Source organism: Myotis myotis, unplaced genomic scaffold (genome assembly GCF_014108235.1).
Source record: "Myotis myotis isolate mMyoMyo1 unplaced genomic scaffold, mMyoMyo1.p scaffold_m19_p_1, whole genome shotgun sequence".
NCBI classification, from domain to species: Eukaryota; Metazoa; Chordata; class Mammalia; order Chiroptera; family Vespertilionidae; genus Myotis; species Myotis myotis.
The window spans coordinates 122,547,044-122,560,103 of NW_023416313.1; the positions used below are offsets into that span (position 1 = coordinate 122,547,044).

The window sequence follows — 13,060 nt, forward strand, 5'->3', positions numbered from 1 at the left end:
GATCCACTCATCTACTGATGAACACTTGGGCTATTTCCAGATCTTAGGGGTGAATTATTCCTTCTGTTTGGTGTTTTAGGTTTCTTAGGATATATTCCTAGAAGTGGGATCACTGAGTGCATAAAAAAGCTGTGGTACATTTACACCATGGAATACTATGTAGCTCTAAAAAAGAAGGATCTCTTACCCTTTGAGACAGCATGGAGGGACCTAGAGAGTATTATGCTAAGTGAAATAAGCCAGTCAGAGAAAGATAAGAATTGCATGATCTCACTCATATGTGGAATCTAAGGAACAAAATAAATTGATGAAAAAAATTGATCCAGAGACATAGAAGTATGGAACAGACCGACGAATCTCAGAGGGAAGGAGTGGGTGGAAGGGGTAGGGGAGTAAGAGATTAACCGGGAGTTTATATGCATGTATGAATGCATAGTCTGTGTGCACAGACAACAGAGTGGTGAAGGACTGGAGAGGGTGGGTGAGGGGTGGAGGGGATCAATGGGAATAAAAGGGGACATCTGTAATACTTTCAGCTATAAAGATAAAATTTAATAAAACACACAAATATTAAGGGCCAAAGTTTCAATTGGCTGCCTTTCCCTGTCCTCCTGTTATTTACAGGTTCTGATTCTAAATGCAAAAACTCCAATTTACTAGTGTAATTACCCAATTTATATGCACAAAGGTGGGCTGCCATTCAAAAATTAATGTAGTCCCAAATACTGCAGATGAGGCAGTTCAAATGTGATTCTCAGACATTCAGACCTGGTGGAGACTTTGCTGGCTAAATAATTTTAGATATGCCAGATCTCTGAATTTTATGTCAGTGTTATGATGGGGTCCTGTTCTGAGCGCCCATGGAGGAATCCAGATTCTATCTGACAGGGGCAGAGAGCTTCGGTGAGTTCTTCAGGAAGATAATATGATGGAATTTGAATTTTTGCAAAATGAATCTACCAGGGTTTTGCAGTGAATCCTGTGGTCTGGAGACACATGGGGAGGCCATTGCCATTGAAGCAATGAGCATGTGGGCTGAGATGATGGCATGGAGATCTGGAAAGGAAACACATCTACAGGGTGGCAGGTGGATAAATGTTGGTAATAGCTCAATACTCATGCTGACTGAGATGACTGTAAGAGTTTCAAATTGCCTAAGAAAATAATACAGGTGGCTTTTGACGGCAAGGTGAAATGATTTAGGAACTCCTGCTAGGGAATAAACAGTAAGCTTTGGAAGTGCATGGTCTTTGGTGACAGGAAACACATCTCATCTATTCCTATGTTTCTTGTGATATTTTATACAGGTTTTACCTGAGTGCAGGGTTTTGCTATTGAAGGTTTAAAAAACTCACAATGTGAACTATGTACGGTAGCAAGTTAATAGAAGATATGCAAAAGCAGTACATTCCAAGGACTGATTTTCTGTGGTAGGCTTCCATTTCTCTGGCTTACTTGATCAGCTGGTCTGTGTGTTCAGGTTGCTGGCTTTCCCTCACTCTGTTGCTAGGCTAACAGCAAGAGAAAGCAGAAGTTGGTGCCTAAACCTGGATTGGTATTGCTGTGTTAGGAGCAGGAGGGAAACCATTGTACCTGGGAGTGAAATGGATTCAATGTTGTGAAGCCACACTCATAAAGCCCTATTAAAGCAGAATCATCATTTCCCCCAACACAATTCTGAATCTGGAGTGTGCTCGCTGATGCCCAGTGATGGCAGGGGACATGAGGTAGCTCATCAAATGACAACCAAGTGAACACCATAAGCCACGAAGTTATGCAGCACTCACTCATATCTGCCCTGAGTTTACATATATTAAAAGCTGCTTGATACTAGGGTAAGTTCTATCTTTGGACCCGGTAAGCTTTTTAAAGCTGTTACAGCTACTTGCCATTTATGCAGGCAAGCATCCAAAGATTGAGGCTTGAAATAACCACAACTACTGGATTTGCTTTGTGAGTGGCCTGAAAAGAGGAAATTTCCTCTTTTATTTTCTCTCCTTCCTGTCATCACTCTTTTTTTTTTTCCTTTTGGTTCACTATCATGTGGGCCTAGTAGCAGTTATTGAACAATCTGATTAAATTTGACATCAACTGATTAATGATTTCCCTGTCAAATTTAAGGAGACAATTGTACTAAATCCCTCTGATATCAGTAGCACATTTAAAAGTCTAATTAATCAGTAACATGCTTGACTTTTTGATTCCTTTTGGTTTGCCTTTTTTCATCAACTTAGGAGTATTCTAGCTACAGTGTTTTCTGCTTCTTTCCTGGCTCCCTATGTATGTGGGCATCTGGGCCCCTTTAGAAGGGAGGCATGGCCCCAAGAGTGGGTAATGTACAAGGTCAGAATGTGTCCTTTCTGCTCTGGCAAGACAGACATGTGAGCATGACTAGCGGTGCTGAGAGCAAGCTCCCAACTGGCCTGTTTATCTTCATCAGTCACGTCTGAGGAATTTTCTCTATCCTACTTTGCTGAGAGGGACAGTAAATTCCAAACCCGAGGCCAACTTTGAAGGTTATGGGAAAAATAAATACTTTAGTGCCTACAAATAATCTTTTCTTGCTACAAGAAAAATATGACTATTTATAAAATAAAAATTGTTGTGCAAATATTTCTTTAAAGAGAGGCAATAAAAATGACAAGGTGCTTTATATGATGGTCTCCAGCCCATGGTAAATGTCCCGAGTCTCTGCGAATGCTGTCCTAACTCTAGTAAAGTACTTGTTGGACACGAGCTCATGCGGCGCTGGCTCTGGGAAGAGGGTTTGTGGGGCCAGCGGTCCCAGCTCCTATCCAGACAAGGGAGAGAGGTGTCCCCTCTGTGCATTCGCTTCACTCCTTGAGTTAAGAATGGAATGATTAGAGGATCCAGGTGTCAGGAGAACATTTGGATGATGTATTTGAAAACTTTTTTTTTTCTCCAGGAAATGCAAGATTATTTTAAACCATTTTTGTTGTGTTGTCCTGGAATTTACATGTTAATTAACTAATGTGGTACATGAGAGAAGCAGTTTTAAAATATGCATTAATTTATTAAGTTGAATAGCAACTAATAGTTGCAAATATTATGGACAGTCCAGGGGTACATTTGCAAAAGTCTGCAGATGAATTTTCCCAAATTTGTATAATATTAAAGCAACTCCTCGTGCTTTGACATGTTCCTCTTACTGGCTTTGCAAGGGTTTTTGAATACAAATAAGTGAACGTAAGTACATCATTTGAAATTGAGACTGCTCCCATTAGAATCTGAGCTTGGAAGATCAGATTATTTTATTTTCTGACTTTCTAGGTAGAGTGATATTTGAAACTGCTAAATGTTTCAAAGGTATATTAAGGGACCCCCCTCCTGTGAGTGAATTTTGTTCACTGGGCCTCTTGTCTATACCAGTGGTCGGTAAACTCATTAGTCAACAGAGCCAAATATACAGGAGTCTAATTTTTGAAATTCTAAGTTTCATAGATACAGAAATACCTTTAAATAGAGTCACAAGAGATGTAGGCTAGTTTGAGATGACTGGAGTTTGCACTTTGAGAATAATACAATTAGGAAGGAGTCTAGTGACTGTTTTCATGGGATGCTGAGAGACTAAAGCAAACCTTCATCTGGAAAATGAAAAATTTTAAATGTGTTATTTCCTAATATATATTACATGAACATATAACTGTAATATATATTACATGAACATATAACTGTAATATATGTTCATGATAGAAATAGAAAATATGGAAGAATATAAAAAAGAACATTTTAATAGAATTATTACTACCTTTTAAGTATTTTGCGGTCTGCATATATATACACACAAATAACTACATTGGCATCATTTAAATATATAGTTATGAGCCTGCCTCTTCCCACTAACATTTTTTTATTTTTAGCATTTGCTATAACATTACCATATATCAAAAATATGAGTTTTGAAGGCCCAAGAGATTATCTTGTAGATATCCCCAAATTACTATTAACAATACTCCATTGTATGCCACTGAGGGTTTTCAGTCTTTCTTTCATGTACATACCCTTAGTGAACAATTTTATTATATTTATTTATGCTTATGTTTGTGTTTGTATGCAGCTAAATATAGGTAGATAAATAGATCATTTTCTTGGAATAGCATCTCATGGAAGAATTCCTAAGTCAAAGATTATGAGCATTTTTGCAATCCAAGTTTGAATCCTTGGTCAGTTTTTCAAAGTCATCCAAGTCAGGAGTTGCTGATTTGTAGCCAGTCTCCTTTGGCATCGGTGGACTGTGATAATGGGGGCAATTCCATTTTATGATGAGTATTGTTGTCCCAATTGGCAGATACAAGCCTCTGTGAGTTTGGCAGCAGTGGGTTCCATCCGAGGCTTATTTTACCTCCACCTGCCTAGAGTTCATTATGGACCTTGGATGAAGGCCCATCCATCCACAGTGACCTCCTAGTGGGCCGTGGAAACATTGGTGACTGGATATGTCAGCCTCATGGAGACAGCTATGTCTCTCATTGAGTTCGCCAGCTGCCCCTGGGGAGCCAAGTGAACTGCTCACCCCTCAAATGTCCCTCTTATCTGCATGGGAGAGAAGGATAATAAATGTCTACTAGATGAATCAATTAATCTTTAGAAAAATAAGAACTAATGTGGGAAGAGTGTTCATAAAATATGCCATATTCTATTTTTGGCCAAACATGAACATCTATAGATGAATCACTCTGTCTACAGCACATCCAGACCTCACCACCTGTGAATTTAATTGAGTCAATAAATAAGTACCAACTTAGGTAATATGCTCATTTATAAAATTGGTGCCTGTGATTTGTCCTTACAACAAAAAGTAGTTGGATTTCTTTTCTTTTGATTTCAAAATTTTAAAAAATGAGTATCTTACTTTAGGCTAGTTTAAAGTTTACAGGAGGGCAGTGACCAAGGGTCATTGGTCACTTTGTGCACACATCTGTTTTCCTCTGGGTCACAAGTAAATGTAACCTCTCTGTTTTCAATTATCTAATTATTTTCAGTGTTGGAGGGAGTCCCTACTCCAGCAGCTGTTGGTTCCCCAGACTGCCCTCAAACAGCAGCTGTGACAAGGTAGCCGATGTGCAATCCAGGTAAATTGAGCAAAACAGACTAGTAAAAGGATGTGCGTGAGAGTGCAGCAGTCAACAATATCAGTGGAAATAAAATTCAGGCATTTACTAGCTACAATTGCTTTCAGAACTTGCATAGAACTCATTCACAGGGTCTCAATAGCATTGATTCGCTTCAAGAAGATGAACTCCACCATACTTCTCTCTGTGGTTTCTGCTGGAAGATAATGGGTTCTGGCTGTGTACTCCGAGAAGGGACAGGCAGTGTCTCCTTGATCTCTCTATCCCTAGAGTCTAGCAGTTGGCTGGGCCCACATTGTGATTGGGAATTTATGGGAAAGAGCCTTAAAATAACAAATATATCTCATGGCACTCAGATTTGTACTAGGGAAAAAAACCTGGGAAGAGATGCCTTCGCTGACTCATTTTGAAGCTGGACAAAAAACCACAGCCAATTTTGTTCTCTTTAGTACATATATTAAAGTGAGAACGTATTTTCTAAAATGCTCATTCCAGATAATTTATACTAATAAAAGAGTTATATACTAATTAGACCGAACATCCTTCTGGACTTCTTTCCGGACAAAGCCACAGTGGCAGGGGCTGAGGCAGAAGTGGTTAGGGGCAACCAGGCTGGCAGGGGTGAGCAGTTAAGGTGACCAGGCCGGCGGGGGTGGGCAGTTAGGGGTGACCAGGCCAACAGGCAAAGTGGTTAGGGGTGATTAGGCTGCCAGGCAGGTGAGCGGGTAGGAGCCAGCAGTCCCAAATTGCAAGAGGGATGTCCAAATGCCAGTTTAGGCCCGATCCCGCAGGCATATCTATACTAATAAAAGGGTAATATGCTAATTAGACCAGACATCTTCTGGACATCCTTCCAGACATCCTTCTGGACAAAGCCACAGTGGCAGGGGCTAAGGCAGAGGAAGTTAAGGGCCACCAGGCTGGCAAGGGAGAGCAGTTAGGGGTGACCAGGCTGGCAAGGGAGGGCAGTTAGGGGGTGACAAAGCTGGCAGGGGTGGGCAGTTAGGTTCGAACAGGCAGGCAGGCAGGTAGAGTGGTTAGGGATAATCAGGCTGTCAGGCAGGTCAGTGGTGAGGAGCCAGTGGTCCTGGATTATGGGAGGGATGTCTGACTGCCGGTTTAGGTCTAATACCTGCAGGCCTAAACTGGCAGTAGGACATCCCCAAGGAGTCCTGGAATGGAGAGGGTGCAGGCTAGGATAAGGGACCCCCCTCCTGTGAGTGAATTTTGTTCACTGGGCCTCTTGTCTATACCAGTGGTCGGTAAACTCATTAGTCAACAGAGCCAAATATCAACAGTACAATGATTGAAATTTCTTTTGAGAGCCAAATTTTTTAAACTTAAACTATATAGGTAGGTACATTGTTATAAACTTAATTAGTGTACTCCTAAGCTGGCCTTTGCTAAAAACGTCCCCAATCTGATTGAGGTACATTTGCTGAGGTAGACCCCTTCCAACTCTCCCATCCACACTTGTCTTGTATACTTGTTTCGTCTATCTCCTTTCGTTCATCCTCTCTATATGTCCAAACCACCTCAACATACCTTCCTGAATCCTCGACACTACATCTTTCACTCCACAACGTTCCCTAAAATTAACTTAATAATCTTTACTTAAAGTTTTAAGTCTTAGTTAAACTATAGGAATGTTGAATAAAACTTGATATCATCTACACTAATAAAAGACAAAGATGCTAATTGACCATACTTTTGCTACACCCCAAGCCACGCCCACCAGCCAATCAGAGTGACTATATGCAAATTAACCCAACCAAAATGGCTGCCTGCAGCCACGGAGCTGGAGCAAGCATGAGGCTTGGTTGCCCAGGCAATGGAGGAAGCCAAGCTTCCCACCTGCCCTGAGCCAGCTGTGGCCTCCACTTATGGCAACAAAGTTTCAATTATAGAAGACAAATAAATCCCAGATACTTGATTCCAGCCAGCCTCCACTGGGAGCTTGGGTGGCTGGGGGCCATGGCCAGCCTGAAAACAGCCATCAACCCCTCAACAAGGCTGGCCACACCCTCATGGGGTGAAGTTCCCTGCTGGGGGGCTCCCCCAGCCTGCAAACAGACATCAGCCCATCACCCAGGCTGGTCACATCCTCATGGGGTGAGGGTCCCCGCTGGGGGGCTTAGCCAGCCTGAAAATGGCCCTCAACCCTTCACTCAGACTGGCCAGGCACCCCGGCAAGACCCTCTACACTGAAGGGGCTATGGCCAGCCTGCAAATGGCCCTCAGCCCCTCACCCAGAATGGCCAGACACCCCAGTGGAGACCCCTACACTGAAGGGGCTGTGGCCAGCCTGCAGACAGCCATCAGTCCCTAACCCAGGCTGGCCAGGCACTCCTATATAATAAAAGGGTAATATGCAAACACTCCAGTGGAGACCCCCCACACTGAAGGGGCTGTGGCCAGCCTTCAAACAGCCATCAGACTATCACCCAGGCTGGCCAGGCACCCCAGTGGGGACCCCCACCCTGAAGGGGCTGTGGCCAGCCTGCAAACAGCCATAAGCCCCTCACCCAGGTTGGCCAGGCACCCTAGGGGGGGACCCACTCCTGAAGGGGCGTAGCCAGCCTGAAAGCAGCCATAAGCCCCTCACCCAGGCTGGTCAGGCACCCTAGCAGGGACCCCCACCCTGAAGGGGCTGTGGCCAGCCTGCAAACAGCCATCATCCCCTCACCCAGGCTGGCCACACCCTCATGGGGTAAGGGTCCCTGCTGCGGGGCTTGGGCAGCCTGCAAATATCCATCAGCCCCTCTCCCAGGCTTGCCAGACACCCCAGAGAGGACCCCCACCCTGAAGGGGCTGTAGTCAGCCTGCAAACAGCCATCAGCCACTCACCCAGGCTGGCCAGGCACCCCAGCAGGACCCCCACCCTGATCCAGGACACCCTTCAGGGCAAACCAGCTGGCCCGCACCCATGCACCAGGCCTCTAGCCTATATAAAAACAGGGTAATATGCAAACTGACCCTAACAGCAGAGCGACTGGGAATCACTGGTCACTATGACACACACTGACCACCAGGGGGCAGACGCTCAATGCAGGAGCTGCCCCCTGGTCGTCAGTGCACTCCCGTGGGGAGCTCTGCTCAGCCACAAGCCAGGATGATGGCTGCCAGTACAGCGGTGGTGATGGGAGCCTCTCCCGCCTCCTCAGCAGCGCTAAGGATGTCCGACTGTAGTTAGACCTGCTCCCCGCTGGCAAGTGGACATCCCCCGAGGGCTCCCGGGCTGCCAGAGGGATGTCTGACTGCCAGCTTAGGCCCAATCCCCTGGGGAGAGGGTATAAGCCAGCAGGTGGTCATCCCCCGAGGGGTCCCAGACTGCTAGAGGGCACAGGCCGGACTGAGGGACCCTCCTGAGCGCACAAATTTTTGTGCACCAGGCTTCTAGTGCTTAATAAAGATATTATTTATTGATAAAATTAAATTCTTTACAATTTACCTTACAGTATCCATAAAATTAAATCATGACAATGACTGACAAACACTAATGTGAACAATGGCCTTGCATCTCTTTGGAAAGTTTGGGTAAGTCAGGTTTGTATGTTGTTGTTTTTAATTTTAGGCATGATTCCAGGTTCTCATCAATAAGATGACTTCTCAATTTACTCTTGATAAGGTTCATGTTTGAAAATGATTGTTCGCATAAATATGTAGACCCGAATAAAGGAAGAACAGCAAATGCTAGTTTTTTCAGTTGATTATATGAGTCAGGAATACTATTCCAGGTGTTAAAAAATCAACATATCTTCCTTCTCCAGGTTTTCAAAGCAGACCACTTGTGCTGTGAACTAAGTTCACATTCGTTTTTCTCCAATATTTCTATATCAGCACAAAGACGTTCAAATTTCGAGTTCCACAGTTCTTTGTTTTTTAAATCCAGCAATTGCATTTCAAAGTTGCCAATGTCAGTATTAAAGGGAGAAAAATTTAATTCTGTTACAGTAGTATTGAGAGATTTTTTTTAAAATATATTTTATTGATTTTTTACAGAGAGGAAGGGAGAGAGATAGAGAGTTAGAAACATCGATAAGAGAGAAACATCGATCAGCTGCCTCCTGCACATCTCCCACTGGGGATGTGACCGCAACCAAGGTACACGCCCTTGACCGAAATCGAACCTGGGACCCTTCATTCTGCAGGCCGATGCTCTATCCACTGAGCCAAACTGGTTTCGGTGAGAGATTTTTTTAACAAAGGCTAATGTTGCTTTTCTGTTTCTGAATTCCTGAAACCTGTTGAGAAAAGCTTCCCTCATATTTAAAAGTGTTGTTTTGAAATAGCAAATGTCATTAACAGAATTATTTTCTTTGCAATGTTTCAACAGGCTTAGAAAGTGAATCAAAGTTTCTCTTTCAAAATCTTGAGCAAAAAGAGATAATTTGTTTTTGAATGAAATAACTTCTCTTAACATCGAAAAAACTGTTTCCTTTCCCCTGTAGTTTACGATTAAGCTGACTTAGATGAGACGTAATGTCTACCATGAAATAAATTTTTGGATCCACTGATCGTTAGTTCTGGATAGTGACACCCCCCACTTCTTCTAATGCCACTTCTTCAAAATAGTCTCACCCAGACCGAAAACCGACTTCTGCGCATGGGCCATGAAGTTTCAATTACACTGTATGTGCGCGCCCGCACATGTATTTTGTGGAAGAGCCACACTCAAGGGGCCAAAGAGCCGCATGTGGCTCGCGAGCTGCAGTTTGCCGACCACTGGTCTATACTAATAAAAGGGTAATATACTAATTAGACCAGACATCTTCCGGACAAAGCCACAGCAGTGTGGGAGAGACTGTGGCGCGGGCCTGTCCAGCATCACAGTCCCTTTTGCGGAGGCAACAGGAGAAGGCAGTGCTGTGGGAGAAGGGAGAAGGCCAGTGCCATATGAGAAGGGAGAAGGGTGATGGGAGAAGGGAGAAGGGAGAAGGGAGAAGGGAGAAGGGAGAAGGGAGAAGGGAGAAGGGAGAAGGGAGAAGGGAGAAGGGAGAAGGGAGAAGGGAGAAGGGAAAAGGGAGAAGGGAGAAGGGAGAAGGGAGAAGGCCGGTGCTGTGAGAGAAGGCTAGCACCCTGGCCCCTTCCGCAGAGGTGGTGTGGGAGAGGCCCCAGCACAGGCCAGTCCAGAGCTGTGGCCCCTTCCGCATTGGCAGTGGGAGAGGAGGCTGCGTGCTCCCTGTCCCAGTGCTGCCCCTTTCGTAGAGGCAGCCACAGAGGCAGCAGTGCGGGCTGATCCAGGCGACACACTTGTGCAGAGGCTGGATGGGGTGCAACCTGCTGTGCCTCAACCTCCCACAGACCCTCCCCCAGCTGGCCTGGCCCCAGATCACCCCCCACCCACCAGTGGGGGGGGCACGGCCAGCACTAAGAAGCAAGGGCCGAGGGCTGAGGGCTGGCAGCTGTGGCAGCTGGCAGTGGTAGCAGCAGCAGGGTGATGGGGGCATGCCTTCCCCTGATTGGCCTGGTCACCTCCCACAGAGGAGGACATCCCCTGAGGGCTCCTGAACTGTGAGAGGGGTCAGCCAGGCTGAAGGACACCCCCCCCCACCCCCAGTGCACAAATTTCTGTGCACCAGGCCTCTAGTTTTTTTTATAAAACATCACACAAAATCCTCTTACTCTTTGCCACTGAATCAAGGAGTTTCCTGGACTTTGAGAGATTTTCACTCCTTTTCTCCAGCCTTTCAGGAAGTGAATGATCAATCATTCAGGATACATGAAGCTGTCTACTATGTTCTTGTAGATTCATAGAATAATATCAAGTATTGACAAACATGGGAGGAAATAATTTATCTGATACACTGCAAATATCAATTGGTACTCTCAGCATTGTCTACAATAAAAAAAATTAAAACCAGCTAAATATCTATGAAATACTTGGCATATATTTGTGTGGAAAGATAAGCATACATATATTTTGAATAAGTATAGAATAATATATATAATAAGAAATTATCTATCATATGTAAATAGAATGCTATCTACTCAGCAGTTCTCAACCTGTGGGTTGCGACCCCTTTGGCGGTCAAACGACCCTTTCACAGCGGTCACCTAAGACCATCCTGCATATCAGATATTTACATTACAATTCATAACAGTAGCAACATTACAGTTATGAAGTACCAACGAAAATAATTTTATGGTGCTCGCTTCGGCAGCACATATACTAAAATTGGAACGATACAGAGAAGATTAGCATGGCCCCTGTGCAAGGATGACACGCAAATTCCTGAAGCGTTCCATATTTTTCTAAGGGAGTTTATCACCACCAAGCAAGCAATGCAAGAAATGCTAAAGGGACTGGTGTAAAAAGAAGAAATAAAAAGCTCAGAAAGAAAACAGCCACACAAAAAAAGAAATGGCTACAAACAAGTACCTTTCAATAATAACATTAAATGTAAATGGACTAAATGCTCCAACCAAAAGACATCGAGTGGCTGAATGGATAAAAAAACATGATCCATACATCTGCTGTCTACAAGAGACCCACCTCAGAAGAAGGGACTCACACAGACTGAAAGTGCAGGGATGGAAAAATATCTTTCAGGCAAATGGAAAAGAAAAGAAAGCTGGGGTAGCAATACTTATATCAGACAAAATAGACCTCAAAGTGAAGGCCATAACAAGAGATAAGGAAGGCCACTTCATAATACTAAAGGGATCAATACAACAAGAAGATATAACCCTGGTAAACATATATGCACCCAATGCAGGAGCACCCAAATACATAAAGAAACTCCTGGAAGATATCGAAGGAGAGATCGACAATAATACAATCATAGTAGGGGACTTTAATACACCACTGACATCACTGAATAAATCCTCTAGACAAACAATCAGCAAAGAAACAGCAATCCTAAATGACTCACTAGATCAGATGGACTTAATTGACATCTTCAGAACACTTCATCCCAAAGCCACGGAATATACATTCTACTCAAGTGCTCATGGGACAGATTCAAAAATAGACCACATATTGGGTCACAAACAAAGTCTCCCCAAATTCAAGAAGATTGAAATCATACCAAGCATCTTCTCAGACCACAATGGCATAATATTAGAAATAAACTACAATAAAAACAACCCAAAATACCCAAACACTTGGAAGTTGAATAGCATGTTATTAAATATTGATTGGGTTACCAATGAGATCAAAGAAGAAATTAAAAACATCTTGGAAACTGATGACAATGAAAACACAACAATCCAAAACCTATGGGACACAATGAAAGCAGTCCTGAGAGGGAAGTTTATAGCTCTACAGGCCTATCTCAAAAAATAAGAAAAAATGGTAGTAAATCATCTAACTCTACAACTCAAAGAATTAGACAGAGAGCAACAAGAAAACCCCAGAGTGAGCAGAAGGAAGGAGATAATAAAGATTAGAGGAGAAATAAATGACATAGAGACCAAAAAACCAATACAGAAAATCAATGAAACCAAGAGCTGGTTCTTCAAAAGGATAAATAAGAATGACAAACCTCTATCCAGGCTCACCAAGAAGCAAAGAGATAGGAACCAAATAAACAAAATCAGAAATGATAGAGGTGAAATAACAACAGACCCCACAGAAATACAAATGATTGTTAAAAAATACTATGGGCAGCTCTACTCCAACAAACTAGACAACCTGGAGGAAATGGACAAATTCTTAGAAAAATACAACATTCCAAACTCAATCAGGAAGAATCTAAAAATCTCACTAAGCCAATAACTATGGAAGAAATTGAAGTAGTCATCAAAAAGCTTCCAGCAAACAAAAGCCCAGGACCAGATGGCTTCCCAGGGGAGTTTTACCAAACATTCAAGGAAGAACTAAAACCTATCCTCCTCAGATTACTACAAAAAATTTAAGAGGAAGGAACACTTCCAAGCTCATTCTATGAAGCCAGCATCACCCTAATACCAAAACCAGGTAAAGACAACACAATGAAAGAGAATTACAGGCCAATAACCCTCAT

General features: G+C 43.4%; 1 non-coding gene across 1 annotated transcript; it reads left to right on the top strand.

Annotated features, from left to right (window-relative positions):
- Window positions 1–11,241: 11,241 nt before the first annotated feature.
- LOC118661139 lies at window positions 11,242–11,348 on the top strand. The gene has a single exon (XR_004969155.1). It is a non-coding gene; the product is annotated as a U6 spliceosomal RNA (small nuclear RNA).
- The last annotated feature ends 1,712 nt before the right edge of the window (window positions 11,349–13,060 follow it).